General features: G+C 39.1%; 1 protein-coding gene across 2 annotated transcripts in view; it reads right to left on the reverse strand.

Annotated features, from left to right (window-relative positions):
* LOC126864951 (hormone receptor 4-like) overlaps positions 1 to 20,656 on the reverse strand; it is a 148,640-nt gene extending 127,984 nt beyond the window's left edge. For both annotated transcript variants that reach the window (XM_050616893.1, XM_050616891.1), the window contains exon 1: positions 18,312 to 20,656. The gene's annotated coding sequence lies outside the window, so the exon portion shown is untranslated. The remainder of the gene's footprint in view (positions 1 to 18,311) is intronic.

A 20,656-nucleotide genomic window follows, 5' to 3' on the forward strand; every position in this document is an offset into this window, starting at 1 on the left:
GTATACGGCGACCGCACATTTCGAACGGCTAGCACGCTTTTATCCTCCATTTCGAACGGATCCCCCTCTTCTCTCTTTTTTTATTTCGCTTTCCTACGCTCACATAAAACTAATTTAGCTACCGAGACGATGACTGCGAAAAAAGAACTGCCGCGATTGGTTCTCTTCCTGAGCCGAAATTGCGGCGGTAAACCTCGTGTTCTAATGCGGTGAACTTCGCATCGAATTTTTCAACATCACACAGATGACATTCCCGGAGCCGAAATTGACACCAATGAAACAAAGGATGGTTGTATTTTTCGACTGTTTTATTCTTCTGTCTCTTTTCCTTGTAATAGTATATCAATTGTACTTTATAAATACAGTTATTAACTATGAAAACTCAAAGGTTCCTCTTAAATCGCGGTTTTCTATAATTTAGGATCCGTTAGGACTGAATTTTCCATATTTCTTGATCTCCATATTATTTTGCAAGACTGTCAGAAAAAAAGGACAAGAAGAAGAAGTAATTCCTTTCCCTAAACGCCAAACATTAAGAACTTCATAAGTTCAAAACAAAGCTTGCACGGTAGAAAGTTAACGAACTTGGAAAAAACCTGTGCTCCTCGTTAACTATTGCGTCGCCAAACTTCACATCTCAGCCACGTTTCGTGTCGGACATCATATTCGAATCATTTCGGAGAGTCGTTTTACAGAAAATTATTTCGACGCTGGTGTTAGAACTATTCAAGACCTCGATACTTCCGCCAAAGCCACTTAACGCAGCTCGTTGACTTCATTAATCGTTACATTAAAGCGTGCGACGAAAATAGAAGTCTGAAGAAAAGAGTTTGTCTTCGGCGTTCTATGATCTGGACTTTAGAATCGTCATATGTACTTCAAACGTTACAACAGCGCATTCAAGTAAACTGTCATAAACAACGCTACAATCTTGAGTTACTCAATGTTAAACATCGTCTGTTAAACTTAAGTATGTAAACTATCGTCTTTTCGATCCAGATGCGTACCTCGAATTTTTATAAACAAAAGATCATACATATCAACGATTGTTTCATACTTTTCTTAAATTTGGGCAATCCATACGCAAAGGATTAAAAAAATGTAACGACACAAATGATAATTCCCCGATGAAAAGAAAGGAAGAAAGGACCTTCTACTTTGAAGCGAACGATTCTATTGGACGATGCACGTAGAATTCAGACTAGTAAGGTGTCCTCCGACTAGTAAATGCATCATCCTCGGGGAGAAAGTTTATTGCAGTGGCGGTATTAACTTACACGATCTAGCCAACAAACAGACGATGGAACCAGCTAGGTTCCGAGCCTAGGATAAAATTAGCCAGGATTGGATCTCGCTCGAAGTTATGCTCGACCGGTTACGAGAACGGTTGTGCAACGTAGTTACAACCGCGCTTCAAGAACGGAGAACTCTTCCGAGATACGAAAGATGAAATGAGATCTATCGGCCACGCGCGGCCACCGATGCGATGCGACGTTCTCCTTCCTTCGGTCATTCGATATTTCTGCGGTGTCAATAATGTATTCCACGATGCTCATGGCTGATCTTGCCGCAAGAAAAATCTTCAAGAGAGGAACGGTGAAGATCGAAGAGTAGGAAAACGCGATAAATCTGATATAAATAATAGATAAATCAAGTATTTAATACGCTTTAATCGAAAGATCTGAAATAGCTGTTTGATAAAAGAAACGGAGGGACGAGGCACATAAAATATTCTGTTAAATCGAAAGTGACAAGAAAAAACTGTTCATTAATGTTTATTTAATATTCGATGTGGGTATAAAAAGTATTTAATTTGGAACATCTACGAACACGTTTTCATCATTTATGTTCAAAATAACCCGTCGGAGTAGGTACTAATAGTCGTCAATAATAAATTAAAAGCGGCGGACAACGTTGAACGCGATTTCCGTGTTAATTAGCGATGGAAATGATGCCCAGTCAAGTGGTGTCAATAGTTTCGATGAAAGTATTCATATTTTGCAAATATCCAGGAATCCGGCGATATTGATCCGGCGTTCGATTACACGATCAATTGCGTTAGGTATTTTGAAAATTATATCAAATATTTGTTATCTTTTACATCGTTAATTATTTTTTTGATAAGGAATCGTCTCCTACTCGCTTACAGAATAGTTTCATGTACTATAAAACTGCTTAGATGTTCGTTTCTCGATACCCTGTGCGTTCTCAATCGTCAGACGGAAATGCAAACGCAAGAAACACCACTCGGATATCGCACCTGTTAACCCAGTTAATTGCTTTAGCTCGCGTAGCTTGCGTAAGCATTGTTATACGGAGAGATTCGACGCAATGATACCACGCGATTTTTAGTAGTAGATGCAAGGAATCGCGGACCGATGATTATAATGCGGGAATATTCTTAGATCGTTCGAAGGTGATCAACGTCGTAGATAAATCGTAGAGAGTGATTTCGTTGCGGTTATACGGATCCGTGACTAATGTCACGGTCGATGAGACTGCGCCCTTTCGTTTGCCGCGCCAACAATTGTTTAAAGATCATGGTTCAGAGAAATCATGTTTTACGGATCAGCCATAATTTCATTCGATAAACAGCTAGATAATGAACCATTTAGGGACAGATGCTCAGACTAACATCCGTTCTTTATACGCAAGCAATATGCAGGATGTCCCAAAATCGTAATACAATCGGAAAGGAGGAGCACGCGTTCTTAACAAATATTTAAATAATATATAAACTCGATCTTTCCGAAAACGGGGTTCTATAACAATAGAATTATAATTTATTCTACATTTGCGACTTCTACATCAGGAATCACCTTTCGATTGTACCTACAACGATTTAAAAAACCCTCTGTATAAAACAGAATGCTATTTATACGAACCTGTTGAAAGACAAGACGGTTGATCGACAATTTATGATCTCATATCGATCAGTTCTCAGCCCGATGGCCACGATCAAAGTGTAATCACAGTCCTTCAACGAACGTGGAATTTCATACAAAGAGGTGACAGCACCGAAATATCTTGAACGATGAAACGAAATTGAGCCGTGGAAGAAAACGCGTCTAATGAACGTCTTCGAGGCACAGAAAAATTCTCGTCGACACGAACAGGACGAATATCCAGTGACAGAAGCAAGACGAGCGAGTGAGTTACGGATTGCTTTTAGATCGTGAGGATCTCTCCGGAGAGATCGGAACCGAGGTTTAGAAAGTGAGACGAGCTCGAGTCGTCTGATTCTTACCGATCCCGAGGTTTGTAATCGCTATGAAAAGCGAATGCATTATTCGTGAATCGTATATTGCGTATTTCGTACGTGTAATGTGTATGGTAGGAGGAAAATTAAAATATATGGCAAACTTGAAAATTTATAATTAAGGATTATAATCGCGACGCTGAACTACTCGAAAACCCTTTCTGTTATACCGAAAACTCACTAGAGAATCATCCTAAAACCTACAATTATTATTTCAGATACCACGCGTAAAAAAAAGGAGTATCTGAAACAAGTAGTATTTGAAAAAGAAAGGAAAAGAAGAGAAAGGGAGAAAGAAATATCTCTGAGGAAACAATCATTGTTTAGGCTACGTGCAGAGCGTTTGAAACATTAGCATCGAGCGTTCGACGCTCCATTCAGCAAGGCTTGTCCGTGGTCGTCCGCAACCAATAGCGAAATGGAAGCGAGAGTCGCGGTGAGGAGTTGCTCGAAAGAGGTGAAAGTCCATAGGCACACCATGAGCGACGTGTACCGCCATTCAGCCCGTGGCCCAGTCGTTGACTAGTGGACGGCCTGTGAACGAGTCGATGAGTCCAGTCGCAACTGGACTCGCTACACTGGCTCTCGAAGCGGCGCGTCGTAGACGAGGATTCCGCTAACTTACTCATCGTACCGCTAGTCCACGCTTATTCCGCGTCTGTGCGCGCCACGTCTGCGCTGTCAGACCACCATGCTGACCGTTGCCGCTCCGTGACTTGCTACGTGACTTCCGGGTTTTCCCTTTCCGCCTCGTGACTCATTCGCGTCAAGATCGGAATAACGTGGGTCCAATATATACAAATTGGCATACGCGTTCATGAGTTCAAATTTCTATTTTTTAGCGAGACAAAGCAAGAAAAGATGAGCAGATAGAAGAAGATTGCTTATCGATGTTAATTTCAATATCATATTTCTAAACCGTAATTTCTAAATCATCTAATCATAATCTAATTCATAATTAGATTATTTTCAAATCAAATTAGAGATTGGTTTTTTGTTGTAGACGAAGATAGCATACTTTAATGTTATCGCTGCAACCGTTAACGACACATTATTGTAACTATGCTTATGATCCGTGCGGAAAATGGAAACGTCTGTATATATATTAATATGTGTGTGTGTGTGTGTGTGTGTGAATTCAATCAAAAAGCGTGCGTGCAGAACAATGAGTTAGTCAGCTCGGTCTGTTAACATCCGTCGCCGAAGCCATTCTAAGAAATTATACTTTGCTATATCCAAAATCTGATTTTTGTTCACCCACTACCCCCGCATAGTTAATATTGAAATGTCTAAAAGTTAAGAAATTATAAGTTATTACAGAAATAAACAAATTACCGATAATAATGATAAATTATTACAATATTGACGGCTAATAAAAATATTATTGACTTTACTTTGACAAATTTAAATTTTAATTCCTACCTCATAGTTGAGATAAAACTTCAATTTCTAAACATTCGATCATTTTTCACAAGACGAAGGAAATACAACACTTAACAAATGATAACTCTACAGCGCCATAATAGTTCAAGGAACTCAAAGATCGCAAGGCAATCCGATCCAACCGCAGATACCGCTATAGTTACTCACAGTACCGCTAGTCCAAGGTTATTCGTATCCCGCGTGGAGCAAGCTGGATCATTATGGTGTCCCATGTTCCGCAAGAACCCCGTTTTCCCTTTTACCATCCTCCCCTCGCTCGTGGGATCCCACGAGGGTGAAAGTGAGATCGACGCCTTATTGAAACCGGGAAAGTGACACGCTGTCTTAGTCTTCTCTCTTCTCTTCACCTTGTTTCCTTTCCTTTTTTTCTTTTTTCTAACTTACGAACTTACATACGTCACGTTTAATAGCCCATGTTGCGAATGGGTAACTAACTATTGGATTAACGAAGGTCGAAAATCGATATAATAGCTCTTAGTCTGTTGTAAAACAAAGAGAAGGGAAACATTTTATCTGCGATCACCCAAAAATTCGTTGCGTATTTGTTAATTTTCTGTTCGACACTGTTGAATAATCGGTAGGATTTGTTTATGTTATGTGGAATGAATGTGTTTAAACAAAAACTTTAATGTTAGACGCAGTTTCTTAAACGCAGTGGAATAGACATATGTAGGACAACTTTGTAGAACAACAATCGAGATATCGAGGCCACCAGAAACAATCAGAATGATCTAAATATTTCTGTATTTCAAATATTTTATAAATATTTAAATAGTCCATCTCACCTACTTACCGTATATAATCGTATATAATGAATTCTAATGTCTCGAGAAACTTCGAAATGAAAACATAAACAGAACGATCTGAAAGAGTTCTGCAGTAATAGTAATTCGGCGTAAGCTTCATCAACTTCCATGTCGAAATTAACAGGTGAGCCTAAACTAGACTAGAATTTTATCCAATAACTTTCTCTTAAGGTTCGACATTCCTAAGAAAAGAAAATGAAATACTCAGATGCACTTGATACAGCCCCGAGGATACGACTCCTCGTTACATAGCGTTTAGAGTGCTTTCGAAGTTCTTAATTGCAAAAAAGAGGGATTTATTGGAAGGAGAAATGGTAAGAAAGAGAGGAGAAATGAAAGAAGAGACCTATAACATACAAATCGTTTCTGCGTGCTGTGTGGACTAAAAGGAAGGCTAAAGAGTGGGCAATGAACCACTGATGATACCACGTAATCAAAAGTTACGAATTATGGAGCATGCATAATGCACGATCGGCTCCTCTGCGCTTATATATATCCATTTCGCGTATTCGATTAAATTTTCACGATTGTAAATTTCAATATAAACGTAACAATACACCGGTTCAACTAAATCGCTAAAACACGAGGATGTGGTTTGTTTCGAATTTTGTCTCTAAAGTCAGTTAATCCCATTACACACTTTGAGTCAATTTCGAAGCAATCGAATCTTAAAAGATAACCATTTGCTCTCAATATAATTTAAAGATGATCCTGTGGATAATTAATATATCTGAAGTATGCATTACACAAAACGAAATATTTGAAATAACTGACCATATTATTCTTCTTCAAATTAAAAGACATCTTTTCCTTAACATATGTATATTCTTCACTTTTAATATTCTTTAAATATATATTATATCTAATCGTATTTCATATATTATATGTGTAGTATTTTGATTTTATCGTTTCAAACGTTATTTGTTTCTGAGTAATGCAGAAACTATTACAAGCAAGTTTAATATCGTACCGCTTTCGACAGTTCATAGAATGAACAACAGCATGTCTGCCTATTAAATGCGAACGATTTTTTTCTTTATACAGATTTCTTTTAAAGACATGAAGTTTACCTTGAGCTTTTCAAACCATACCCCGCGTTTCCGTCTCGATCATTAAATGATATCTCTGATCAAGAGATACGTAATTGCGTGAATATTTGCATCGTTCGCACAAGGTAAACTATCAGTTGTGTTCTAGAGTGTTTTTAAACCAGATTTGCTTCTAACATAAAGTGTTGCAAATGCAACGATTAAGAACGTAGATATCAATAATACCAATATCTATTTCTTTTCTAATAAAAATCTATTAACAAAATTATAACTCAAAGTATAACTAGGAGAGGACCGTATGTCATCTTCATCTCCTTAAAAAAGAATGCATTCTTGTGTCCGCTAACTTGTAAAAGTTTTACGAAACACGTGTCAATTATTTCTTATTCTCCTTTCTTCCACATTTCAATTCCTCGATTCATATTATCGATTTTGTCCTTGTACATTTATATATCCACAATAGCGATCAATCGCGAAACAAAGAGAACTTGGTAACATTTTATTGAGAAATCCATTTCGTCGTGGTAAAAGTTGAATAAACGAAATCTGGTTCCAGCGCCACTGATTCCTCATCACACTATCGTGCATGTTGGTCAACGAAATTGCGCGACGATAGATCGAGTACTATAGTGAGAGCGTGGAAAGGTCCTAAGTGCGGCATATCGACGCCCCGTGAGGGTGAAGTCCTTGAAGGGTTCTCGGAGACGAATCGACGGATAGGGACGATGGTTTCGTGCATTCCTGCAGGCAATTCCACAGCAGATGGAGTCGGCAGCAGGAAAAGTGGGCGAACACGAAACACCATAGGGTAGGAAGCCGGACGAAAGTGTTTTCACACGCGGGAGGTCCTAAGAGCTTAAAAAAGAATGGCCGAACTCAACCACAGAAATACGTATTCTCGATTTCCATCAGACGTTTTCTAGATTTATAATAATTTGTGTAATGGAAAAGTGAGACTTGTATTCAATTTTATATATTAAAGTTTGAAACACATGAATTAAATTTAATCGAATAAATTAGAATTTGATAATTTAGTACACATTTTGATACTGGAGTGGTGTATGAAAAGTAGCAAAACAGAAATTGGAAATTTTCGTGTAGAAAATCTTTGGAGATCGAATATTAAAAGTTTTATGACTGAAAATATAATATTCTTATCTGTAAAAAAAAACAACAATTTTTAAATCTAGTATTTATTATATTTTCTTTGAAAAATAAGTTATACTTCATCGTTTAATATTAACCTTTCGTATTGAACTGGCTTGAAACAAATCATTCATTTCGCATAATACACTTTCAAATTTAGTTACCTTATATACGTTAATAATGTCTTACATGTAATAATTACACTGAGGATTTTTATGCAAAGTCGTACATTTGTACGAATGTAATTAAAAATATGGAACCTAGATAGAAAATTGCTTTACCTGCTAAACATTGGAGAGAACACCATTCCCTGAATATTGCATATATCTTTACAAGTACTTTGCACTCTACGCATTTTTGCACTTTCAAAATTCTCATAAATCCACAAAAGTTTTCGATCTAACAATACCTCATCTATATAGACGTTTCTTGTATTGCTCGCATTTCCTGTATCATTAAATTTATATTAAACGTATTATATTAAACGTTACTATATCTACATTTACAAGGACCAAGCAAATCCACCTTTATTAACGTTCAATAGACGTTAAGAAAGAATCTTTGATTGATCAACGTCCTAATTAATGAATTAATTTTTCACACAATATTAGCCTTAACAATAAGAAATGTCTCGATGAAAGTAAAAAGAAGCCACATGTTTCAGGAGTTTTTTCAATGAAGCGAAACATCATTTGCCTTTCGAATACGAACTAACACGAACCAACAATCATGAACGCGAATTCGCACAACAATAACGCAATTAATGGACGAAATAATCATCCTTAATTCGAATATTGATTCCGGAAAGTTGTTTCTCACGATTGGCAGACGTCGATAGCGAGCGTAGCAAATCGCCTATTACTGCCTCGCTGTGTTCCAATCGCGATAATGGCCAACGGAATAAGACCACCGTCCTGCGCTTTTGATTCCTTCGAGATGGGCCTGGATTCGATTAACGGGAAGATATAATTGGTAGAATAAAGAATCTGATCCGGCAAGAACGAAACAAAGAATTACAACAAAATTTAAAGAACGATTCGATCGAAGTGTGATGATTTTACGTTGAAAAGCAATTATAAAATGGTAGAATTAAAGTGTTCGGGCTTTCAATTTTTGTCTGTTCAAATTAAATGTCTATTGACATATGATATATTTGAAAGGGGAAAAGAAAACATAAACATAAAATGTGTAAAACTTTTAGTGCTGAAAGTGCAATGTTCATAAAATTAAAAGTATTTGCGTTTCGTAAATATAAAGATATTTCAAACTCGACTACTTATAAATCCCTCAACTATTATTTTAAAAGCTTTTAAATAGATAAACGATGTTACAGATCTTCAAAATGTCGAATGATTCGATTATAATAATAAAATATATATTTATACTATTTACAACTCTGGAATGTCGAACATTTACAACAATAATAATTAAATAAAAATCAAAAAATGTTATCATTATAATAAAGATTTGTTAGATGTAGTTCATTGTTTAATATATGCTTCAATAAATATTTAAAATTGTATAATTTGCAGAACTTCAGAAATGGATTTGGTGCATTACGAGTTACATAACATACAGAAATCACTATTTTCTAACAATATCCTCTTTCATTCTGAAACACAAAGCACATTTTATGTTACTCTTTTATGAATTAAAATGAGTTTCACATAGTGGTATTATTTTGAATTAGATGCACAAATATATCTTTCACTCAAAGAAGCTTTGTTTCATAATTCTTCTAAAAACTGATAGTAACTGATACTTTATTTTCTTCTCAAATATAGTACGTATTTGCTTATTGATAAAAAGTTTCTGAATTACTTAGGTTAATTACAACCACGTCCCATTGATATTTTCGAAATTAGTATCTAAATATATTAAACTGTAAAATTTTGTTTACCCTGAAGAAATCAGCAACTTGTAAATTAATTGATAAATTGGCGTTAGTTTTATTTCATATAGGGAATGCTACAAACATCTATACAAAAATGTCAACATTTCAATGTCAAGATGCTGTTACTTAAATGTCATAGTTTAACGAGAAATATATACATACTATCGCTTCAAAGGAATTCAATCACGATCCGAACACTATGTTCCGCGGTTAAACATCCAGATTTACAACGATTCTGTTCATCAAAACGTTTCGAGCTCTTCCTGGTGTCGCAAGCTTCATCTACATTTCATTTTATACGACCTATTGGCCAACCGGCCGATGCTCAAACGGTACTTCTGATATTTAGTCTGTACGAGTTTCGCAACGCCGCGCGATGCCGAAGCATCGGTATACACGGTTGCCTAGTACCGAATCGAATTAATTGCCAGCGAACCGATTCTTTTCGGCCGCGAACAACCCCTCTGGGACGATTCATCGTTCGATCAGAAATTCGTTTAATAAATGAAACGCGTTCAATCTCTATGAGAATAACAAGCACGAATTCTTCCATGGTAAAAGAAACGTTACAAATCTCTAGTTTTAATTAGACAATTTGTTTTGCATTGGCAAAAGATTGTGCGATTAATACGACTATCGTTGGAACTCACATCCTGTCAAATCCATAGGTCCGTATTGTTCTTCGAAGTATTTATACGCGAGATAATGATTCGAAAGAAAAGAAGAACTAACTTATTTTAGGTCAGAGAAAAAAGATATACTTGCTTTTTTTGAATTGTCACGATAGCCATGTTTTTTCGTCCTAAACGAAAATTATGAATTAAATCATGACAGAACGAAACGAATTGGGAAATGTAATATGTAATATATTAACATGTTCCCTGTTACAGCGCTTTATCTGACGGCAGCGATCCATTCACTCGATTAAAATTAATTGTAGCAATAATGGTGACCTTGTAGGCGACGAATCTGCATACCGTTCGAAATAAACGGCCTTTCATTAAAAGGGTGATCGGAGGGAAGGAAACGTATCACTCGATGACGAGCAACTTCCTTTCACGAACCTGCCTGATATGCCGTTTTTTACGGGAATTTTTTACCATTTTAAGAGAAAATAGTTAGAATAGACATTAGTGCGGAATATTATATTCATACTACAAATGAAATACGTTTCTTCCTTACAAAATATTTATTACACAGATAAAGGAACGTACCCATGTACTTCGCTTAATCAAGAGCTAAAAAAGAGTTTGCAATCTGAAATTATCTTCTATAAAATTAATTCGGAAAGTCGCTACACAAAAACCCACCCCTAAAACCTATTTTCTCTCATTACCTAACCCCAATATCCATTACTCAAAACAAACTTTCTCTATCCCTTTCAATATACCATCCATCCACCTCTACCCACATTCAACAAAGCAAGCCAAGTAACAGCCCACTTTGATTCATAAAATCACCCGGTATCGTATCCTATGATGCTATTCGCCACCCCTTGAAAGCTCGAAATAACAAGCTCGTCATCATTGTCAACAATCCATGCTGTTCCATCATCATTTTCCTGCAGCAAACGAGTCATCGTGATTTCCCTTGGAAATCGGAAGATGAGCCGAACCGCTATGTAGTAGCATGCTGTGCGAGGGTTTGTTTTCGTCGAGGCACGAAGGCAATGGCGTAGCCGTGTGCAAGTAAGCCGATTACATATGCGGTTTTGATCAGAGAGAGGACGAGAGGCGCGTCGCAAGAACACTGTCAGTGCGGGGGCGCTACTCGCGCGGTCTTGTCGACCGCGGGTGTTCGGCGAGGAATAGTCCACCAAAGCAGGAAGGGATAACGAGCGCGTGGTCGAGGTGGGAGAGCGCCAGGCGGTAAAGTGGGGGTTGTTCGGTGGCACTGGTGGCAGTGGTGGCAGCAACGGCGTGCTCGGTGTCATTGCCTCGACGCTCGGGGCGGCCAGTGACTCCATCACTGACCTAGTGCCGAGGATGGCCGATCGGAGGCGGAAACGGCCGAGCCAGAGGCCGTCGACCTCGGCCGGCCTCCAGCGCGACACACACCGATCCTATGAGTAGCGCCCCGCGACCGTACACATTGCGCCTTGTCCTTCTCTTTCTGTGTCCCCTCCCTATTCCCTACGGCTCGTCTGCACATCTCAACGCTCTATCGTTCTCCGCGTTTTCTCTTTCTCTGTCTCCAACGTGGCCGTCTACCCCACTCGATCCGCTTCGATCTCCGTTTCGCCGCGTCTCTTTCTCCAAGCTTCTCCGGGAGCTTTCCATCTCTTGTGCTAGCCGCCCATTATGTATACAGCGTACACAGGCCGGCTGCTGCTGTCCGGTCGCTCCTGAAAACCGCGGAAATGCGCGAGTTACGGTTATGCGTGAGTTTTGTAACTGCGCGAGGAGGAAGAGAGGAGGAGTGGCGTGGCGTGGCGTGGCGTGGCGTGGCGTGGCGTGGCGTGGCGTGGCGTGGCGTGGCGTGGCGTGGCGTGGCGTGGTGTGGCGTGGTGTGGCGTGGTGTGCATGCCGCATGCCGCGCCGCGACACAAGGGTGAAGGAGGCAGAAGGGCGGTCTTTTTCCATTGCAGGCTCACGCACGCGGGCCTAGAAAAACGATCCCTCGCGTCGACGTGAAAACGTAATCCAGACGTGTTGGTTTCGAGCCTGTTCTCCTCGACGCACATTGACGAACGACCGGTAGACGTATCGGTTTTATGACGGGGAATCTGGCAATTTCACCGTAGCAGAGGGCTCACTGTTTTCGATGATGGAATTTCAAAGGCAGTTTAGCACAGTATAGTACGCTCAATGGATCGACAAGGGGAATGCGGGACGGACGGGCGGTCGGTTCGTGTTCGATGGATAGGGCACAGCTCACGAAGTATCGTTACTTATTTCGATAGCCGTGCAAGCGTCGTGACTATGGCTATGGATGTCCTATTCTCGACAATCGTCCGCTGCACAATCGTTCGTTCATTCGTTCCATCGATCGATCGACTTCGACATCTTTCGCTTCAATTTTTGGTTGCATCATCGTTGCTGCGAGATTCTGTTCCATGTGAACGTTTCAGTTAATTGCTTATGTATGCCAATATCTTTTATTCCTTAACGCATTAATAGATGAATAATACATTTGTTAATATAATTTAATGGAAAGATTTAACTCCCTACAAGTACATATTGCACGAAAAATTGATTACGATCTTTACCTTAATTTGAAATCCATAGACTACTGTAATAAGTAGTTACTATAAATTACAAACAGATTATTTATCGATGTAGAGCTGTACTAATTTATTAAGAGGCTATAGTGGTCAGTAAGCAATATATAAAAATTATAGTCGCATAGGCATATAACTTACAAGTTACAAACGATTAATAAAACCTTAGAGAACCTATGTAGACACATAATAACTCATCATGCATGTCAAGAACAACCTTTCGATTACATCTTCGGCTCATTCCATTTTTCTCTGACGAAATACACGAGTAGAAGATGCCTCTATGAGCCAACACATCCGGAACACCTTGCATGCACGAGCGAGACAGATGTACCCGTGGTCCGTGACAAATACAATGAGATTGTAAATCAAGTTGGGTAGCCGACCAACTATCGAAGGAAATATCGCTGTCGCGCGTATGAATCATTACGAGTACGACCAGGTATATTATCAAATAATCATGCATGAAAAGAAAGAAAAAAGCGGAAACGCTAAAAAAAGGGGTCGAATAATCGTTGCGATATGTCTGTTCTGAAGTTCCCAGTGAAATAACCGAAAGAAATCTATTCCATTGGCTGACGAATGAAAGCACAAGCCACCCGAACTAATTGTTGTCACAATGAACAACGCGAGCTAAGGAAGTTGTATACAAACTGGCCGTAGCTGTTGTATGTGTATGAAATACGGTGACGCCCAACAATTTGACAGTTTCTATCGATAGCCCAATGAAACAATGTGGGGGAAAACACGTTTATTAAAAATACGCGTGACTGTCGCTTTCGGGTCGCTATCGTGAAGAGAATCCAAAGAGAAACGGGCGTAAAAAGAAGCTCTGTCGTAAGAATTTGTCAAAAGAAAGTAATTTGTCGTTAATTTTTAGTTGCGATTTATCACGATTTAGTTGGCTTTTCGGAAGTTATTCAGAATTTACGTTCAAGTACATATCTTTATCTTCTAGTTAAAATACCGAGGTAACTACGCTATCAACCACGTTTATCGTTGTATTTATATATATCGTTATATCACGAACACGATGTGAAATTACGTAATCTTGAAATGTATCGTACAAAATCACCGATCTCCACACAAATGATTCTTATAGTACTGTGTACCTTCAGCTGTCTCTATAAGATTTAATCGAATTCAAACACGTTGTTCGGATCAATTCAAGGAAACAAAATTCTGATCCTACGAGGTTAATTAATTCCATCTATCTATCTTTATCCATTCCTACTTCGTAATTGTAAGTCGTCTAACTCTTCTTCTGATACAAGCTTCACATATCCCATGACGTCAAATGAGATGTTGCCTCAACTTTTCACTGCTCTTGCATTCTGGCCCGTGATCATTGTCGATCGTCGTGACGGAGGACAATTATGATAAAGATATGCGGGATGCATCTGTTTAGTATACTGAAATACTCGTGGTGAGACCGGAAACGAGATAAATGGTTCTCGCTGTTACCATTCACCGACGAACAAACGTGGAGAGACACATTCCAATATTAGTCGATATCAAAGACAAGAACGGTCCGTACTGATGGCCTGTAAACATTACAATCACAAAATATCGCGAATGAACATAACCACGAGTTAACTCTATCGTGGCGCTTTTTACAACTATGAGTGTTTTCTTGAGTTGAAGGTGAATAAAATAGGAGACGTTTCGGGGCGTTTAAATTGTAAAATGGTTTTTTAAAGTCAGTTGTCGAGTGGGTTCGTGCTATATCGTTCGACGTAGTGGATTTTGAAACTCGCTCTCTTGGAATTTAACGTTTTTATTGAATGTAAGGCATGGGACTTTGGATTTAAGTAAAGTAATTGAAAGAATACCTTGAGACTGTAAATTGTGAATTATACTCTGCAGCTGGTTAACTGTTATTGAAATTTACTTAAACTTTACTTTTGTTTTTACTATAAATGCTACTAAGATTATAAAATAAGCGAAATATTTTTTGGCAATAATGGTAATCGATGAAGGAATTAATTCAGACACTAGAAGTATCAGCATAACTTGGAATTTAAATTTAGTTTTAAAATGTGAGTTTAACGTTATTTTAGCACTATTTAAAATGAACATGGCTTAAATATCGAAAATTTATATTTTCTTTATTCTTCGTACAGTTTCAAGGCAAAAGAAATATCATTCCGCTGGTGGAAATAACGAGCACGCGAATTCAGTGAAAATTAAACTGGATTTCAAAGGCGATGGAATCCTTTTCATTGATCGAAATAATTTTATCCATTCGATTCGAGTGCGTTCGCAAACTATTTCTAGTATTTCCCGGTAATTAAAATTATTAACATACGTTCATGGACAAGCGTGAATAATTTTACGGATATATGAAAACGAATGTTTCGTGGGAACAATTTAAATGTTATTATATATATATATATATATGTATATAGTTATATATATATATATATATATAACTATATATATATATACATATGTATATAGTTTTAATCGACTTATTTAGTAGAAACTTGAATTTCTAATGGTCACCAATTCTCTCAACAGAATTTAATTCACCGATGCGTCTATTGTTGCCGAAAAAGTATTTCATTTTTCTTGCGAAAATTTGAATTTTTGTATTAGAAATATTCGAAGAAAAATTAAGGAGAAGTTTACAATCTGTCTACGAGAAAAAACACATTCATTTTATGCTAAACGCAGGTTTACAGATAAATGTTTGCTATAGCAAGTGAAGTGTAATAGCTAAAAATGGGAGATACCATTGACCGTTGATCATGATCATGAAATGTATATTTTGGCAACATTAAAATACCAGAGGATTTTTTAAAGAATTAAAAATATCTTTTCCAGATAAATTAGAATTGTTAATATTTTAGATTAATATTCATTTGAGATCGCCTTTTCTGATTCATGATATGCGGTTATATACGCGTATTTTTCACTTGAAAATTAATAATTATATTTCTTAGTTTTTAAAGAGAGCAGGAATATCGTAGCTGATCTTGCATATATGTAGAACTATAAAATACATAGAACTGTACGTACGTGTTTTATTTATAGATTGTTAAAAAAATGTTTCCAAATTCCCGTGACTTTTTATTTGCTTGCCATATTTATATTTCACAAGTATGTATATTTTTACATTAATTTTAAGTGTTAGTGTATAAAATATTTAATGTATAAAATATACTCAATCAGTAAAGAAATATTTAAATTATGGGATGAAAGTATTCCTTGTTTTATTAATAGAATAATTGATCGTTTTTGCCTATAAGGTGAAAAAGAGTGAAGTGTATGGGGAAAAGAGAACGAAAGAAAGAGAGACGAAGAGAGAAAAACGGGACAGGTACGGATATGGCGCGCCACGTGCACCGAGATTCGCACGTTCCTAACCTACCCCATTCGTTAACCTGACCCATGTTGCGATTCCTCCGTAGGTCGATTCCCATCGAGCGCGAATTAACCTACATAGGCATAGGCATTTCTGCGGGCTCAAACCATAGGTTTCTGTCGATACAAAATTAACCAGCGCTCACCCTTCCGGTGCAACGAACGTTTCCACTCGATACGCAATCTCTCTTTCCCTATTGATATCGTCGTTTCTTTCTCTCCTTCCTTCCCTTCTCACCATCCTCTCTCTTTCACGGAATTTCTCTTCTCGTAATTCTTTTCCTTTTTTGAGAATTTCTCTCCCCATAACCCTCTCTTTTGGAAGAAGAAAGTGATCATTCTAGTCCAAAGCATTTACGCCTGAAGTATTTTCTCAAGCAATTTAAAAGGAAGTGGTTAATACTAATCACCGGGTAGTCCATTGAGTTTCAGATATTCGGTTGGAACTAACAAATGAAAATAGATTCATAATTTGATACGGAATTTGGAACATCTGTGAAGCTAAATGAAAACATTTAAATGTAATGTATAGTCTTGCAAAAAGAAAATTCTCTCTGCCTGAGAAGCAGAGGTGTCATTTTGCTTGGAAAATGAATAACGCTTGATGAACATTCCACTTCGCGACATCCTTTCGTTCCATTTCGCGCGCGACGCCCTTTTCGAGACGAAACGGGAGTCGCATAGAAATGTAACCAGATGAATGTCTGCGACGTTTTACCGAAGAATTTCGGCCAAGCATATATTTTACCTTCCAATCCGGTCAAGTCCACTCGCTTTTGTACTCGTTGCACCGGATTTCGGAGGGGATCAGCCGAATTTCGGACGAGTGGAATTTCGTTTTCCCTCGTCGGCCTACATTTTCGAATTCCGATGCGCGCACATCAAAATTTATAGATTGCAGCACTTGAGAGTTATTTCGAGTCGAATACGCGATTATTCAATTTTTTGAATAAATGCTACTAATTTTTTGATTACTTACGAATAATTATTATTAGTTAATAATAGTTATTATTGGTCAATAATAATTATTAGTAATAATAATTATAATTATTACTCCGAACTAAATTAGTTCGTTAAGGCGTTCACAATCCGCACGTTAAACTTACTATAAAATTATCTATCAAGGATCGGAGTAAACTGTATAAAATTGAAAAGATACAGGTTAAGATCTTAAGAAGAATGTTAAGACCTTCCCAATGTATAAAATTATCTTTGCTGACTCGTAGATATATTTATCAGAAATCCTAGAATGTGTATTTTAATATGCTGTGAATGAAACTAGCGGTAGTCGATGAGAACAAATTGCCGGAGGAATCTACTCGCGCGCAGACAATGACTTCACGTAGAGTAAATCGCGGATTCCTTTTCTTTCACGGAGGAAGGGAAACGCTCTCGAGCACGCGAAAATGAGAACGAGTCGCAGTAAGAGACAGTGAAGCAGTGAAACTCGATCCGCAAGCTTAGAGGTCGTTTCTATCTGTTTCCTTTCCTTTCTACCGCAAGAGTAAAGTTCCATTCTGTGACTAGCAACGGTACATTAGACTCGCGAACACTCTTTCTTCGCGTTTCTCAGATAATGATATTGTTGATATCGAACGAACGAATTTTTACACGTATCAATCCCTGTTAAGTTTCAAATATATTAAAGCGTTTTACTCTGGATACTTGGAAATTATGTGTTTGCAGATTTTGTTAGACTATGATTTACCAGATAATCTAATCCATACATAATCCATAGAATAATATCGATAGACAGATCATATAACTTTTGACGTAACAGTCCAACTAGTATTGCTAACGAAATCTGATAAAGTTACCAATAGGTACTGATAAATTGTTCCTATTAATGATTGTCCCAATTCCTAACAATATACGAAATAACACAATAATAGACAAATAAAAAGTTTCAAAGAACGTAGACACATAGCTATGTATGTAAGTAATCTGCAACTCGGAAGGCATTACAGAGAGTTAATAAAAAACGACGATCGATCCCACAAACGCCTGATTGCTTTTGATGCAGGGTACCGATTTTTTTACTCGATGGATCGAGAACGTTCTGAAAAATCGAAGGGATCGATACCGAGAATCAATATTAACGGCATATGGCGTACATGGTGCAACTTACATTTTTGGCTCGTCGATGATCGGCCATCAACGTGAGCGGCAGGTGTTAGCGTAGCCTCTTTTCCCCAACTGTGCGGTGTTCCGGAAGTAGGAGCGTGGACGACACCGGGCCGGTCGCGATCGCGGCCGCCTTCAGCTACTCCCCAACTCGTCGCACCTGCGTGTCATTCTCCGTCACGGATTATCTGCCTTGTAGTATCGGACCTATCGTCGAGTAAGCCAAGCCCAGGGGGTTCGCTAGCCAGGAAAATCGTAATGTCGATCACTTTCACTGCGCGCCGCGCGTTCCCTTCCGTGTCACAATCATGAGACGACCAGGGGCGGACGGGAAGGGGGCCGAGACACGAAGAGAAGAGGAACACAGAAACGGGCGGCGAAACGACGAGGAATACAAGTGAAAGAGAGAGAGAGAGAGAGAGAGAGAGAGAGAGAAGCGGAGAAAAGAAAGATAGTCGCGCGTTGGTCAAAGAACGGAAGATGAGAAAGGAACGGAAGATGAAGCAGACAGTGAGAAATAGGGACGGAGCAAATAGGAGAAAGGAGAAACGCCGCGCTGGAGTGCCGGTGGATCGTCACAGTTTCACTTTTAAATTGCTCGAGGCGCTCGCTCGCTAGCCACTCTCCACTTGCTTTATTCCGCGCTGCTGCGTTGCGACTAGGTCGCGTGCGTGTTGTGTACGAGGATTACCGTTACCGTTAACGTGACGTAGACAGTCACCGGTAACGTCATAGACCGCTCACTCTCCGGGTGTGCTCACCTCTTCCTGTTGGTATTCCCCGCCCAGCTAGTCGCTTTACTTCGCGCTAACGAACTCTCGGATTGACTTTCGATATATACGTGTACGTGAACGATACGTGCTTCACACCTTGTTGGAACCTGGCTGCGGGGTTCCGATACCACCGAGTCGTTCGACTGGTTCTGCAGGAGCGTCGCTCTGTTACATATCGGTTATCGTCCACTCTTCTCTATTAGCGTTGACCGCCAGGCTGTTGTTGGTCCATTTACCGGATTCTTTCGATCGGTCGACCACGTCAACGAACTTGAGTTCGATCCTCGTGATCCATTGTTCTACTTCTACAGGAAACAAACGATCCTGCGCTGTGAATCAACGCTCGACATCATTGCACGATCGTTAACTATCTTCCAACTTGCGCTTCATACCTCTCTGTGGGTTAATGATTCGGCTGGAAAGTGCGTGCTGTTTGCGACGAGGCAGCTCACGAGATAAAAACTCAAGACAATGGACAACTGTCTAGCGAAACTGTTTCTTCTTCTCGATCGTCTTTCCTCGATTACTGCTATCAGTCCGGTTTGTGCACCGGCACGCCAACACACGACAGAATCACGACGCTTTCGAGTACTTTCCGCCAGCGATTCGCGGTCATCACAGTTCAACATCAAGCCTGCCGTCTTCGGCCACCGAGCTACTATTCTCGTGCGTACGTTTACGCGACGAGTTTGCCGATTATTTGTTCCAAGAACTTATGCTGCAACTGCTGGAACCGTGCACGATTCTTCCTCGTTTACGTTCGCTGCAGGGAAGTAAAATGGCTCATGGCACGTGTCCCTTGACGGCGAAAGCGACGCGAACGTGAGCCTTTTCAACGATTTACTCTGTCACGATGACTAGTGGTATCTACTCGATACTTTGCATTTCGTTGGTCACAATCGACATTTTAAGGGACAAAAAAGCTGCAGAAATAAATTTTCCTTCGTTTGAAATTTTATTTGTTTTTTACTTTTACTGCTGGCTACGATTTGCCTCGCGTACGGCTTATTGTATTTAATAATTCATTAGACTATTATATAAAATTCTCTTTGATCGCGAAAATCGATACTAAATTTCCTTTCTCTTCTAAAACTGACATGATCTCTGGCGAATAGCTGGAGAAACAAATTATGCAGTATAAAAACTGAAATTATTCGATAGTAATTTTCTGGTGACATCGTTCCAATGCTTTCCCTCTTGTAATTTGGAATTCCGATTTACGCGTGGCTCAGTCGCGTGCACCATTCGCCAACGGGCCTGTTTTATAATAAAAGCATAGACAGCTGGCCTGATATTCGCGGTGGCAACGAACCGCGGCAACGTCCCGCGGCAACGTCCCGCGGCAACGTCCGGCGCCAACGTCCCGCGGCAACGTCCCGCACCAACGTCCCACGACACGGAAAGGGCAAAGGGGGTGCGCGAGATCTCCTCTCCTAAGCGAACACCAGTCGCGATCGATCGCGATGATCGTTCCAATCAATTAACTGAACGAATTTGTCGCAGTCGGAATATGCGAGGATCTATGCGAACGCACAACGACCTATGAAAAATCCAATGAGGTTTGAAAAAGAAATTC

The sequence above is a fragment of the Bombus huntii genome, chromosome 4, assembly GCF_024542735.1.
Source record: "Bombus huntii isolate Logan2020A chromosome 4, iyBomHunt1.1, whole genome shotgun sequence".
Lineage (NCBI taxonomy): Eukaryota > Metazoa > Arthropoda > Insecta > Hymenoptera > Apidae > Bombus > Bombus huntii.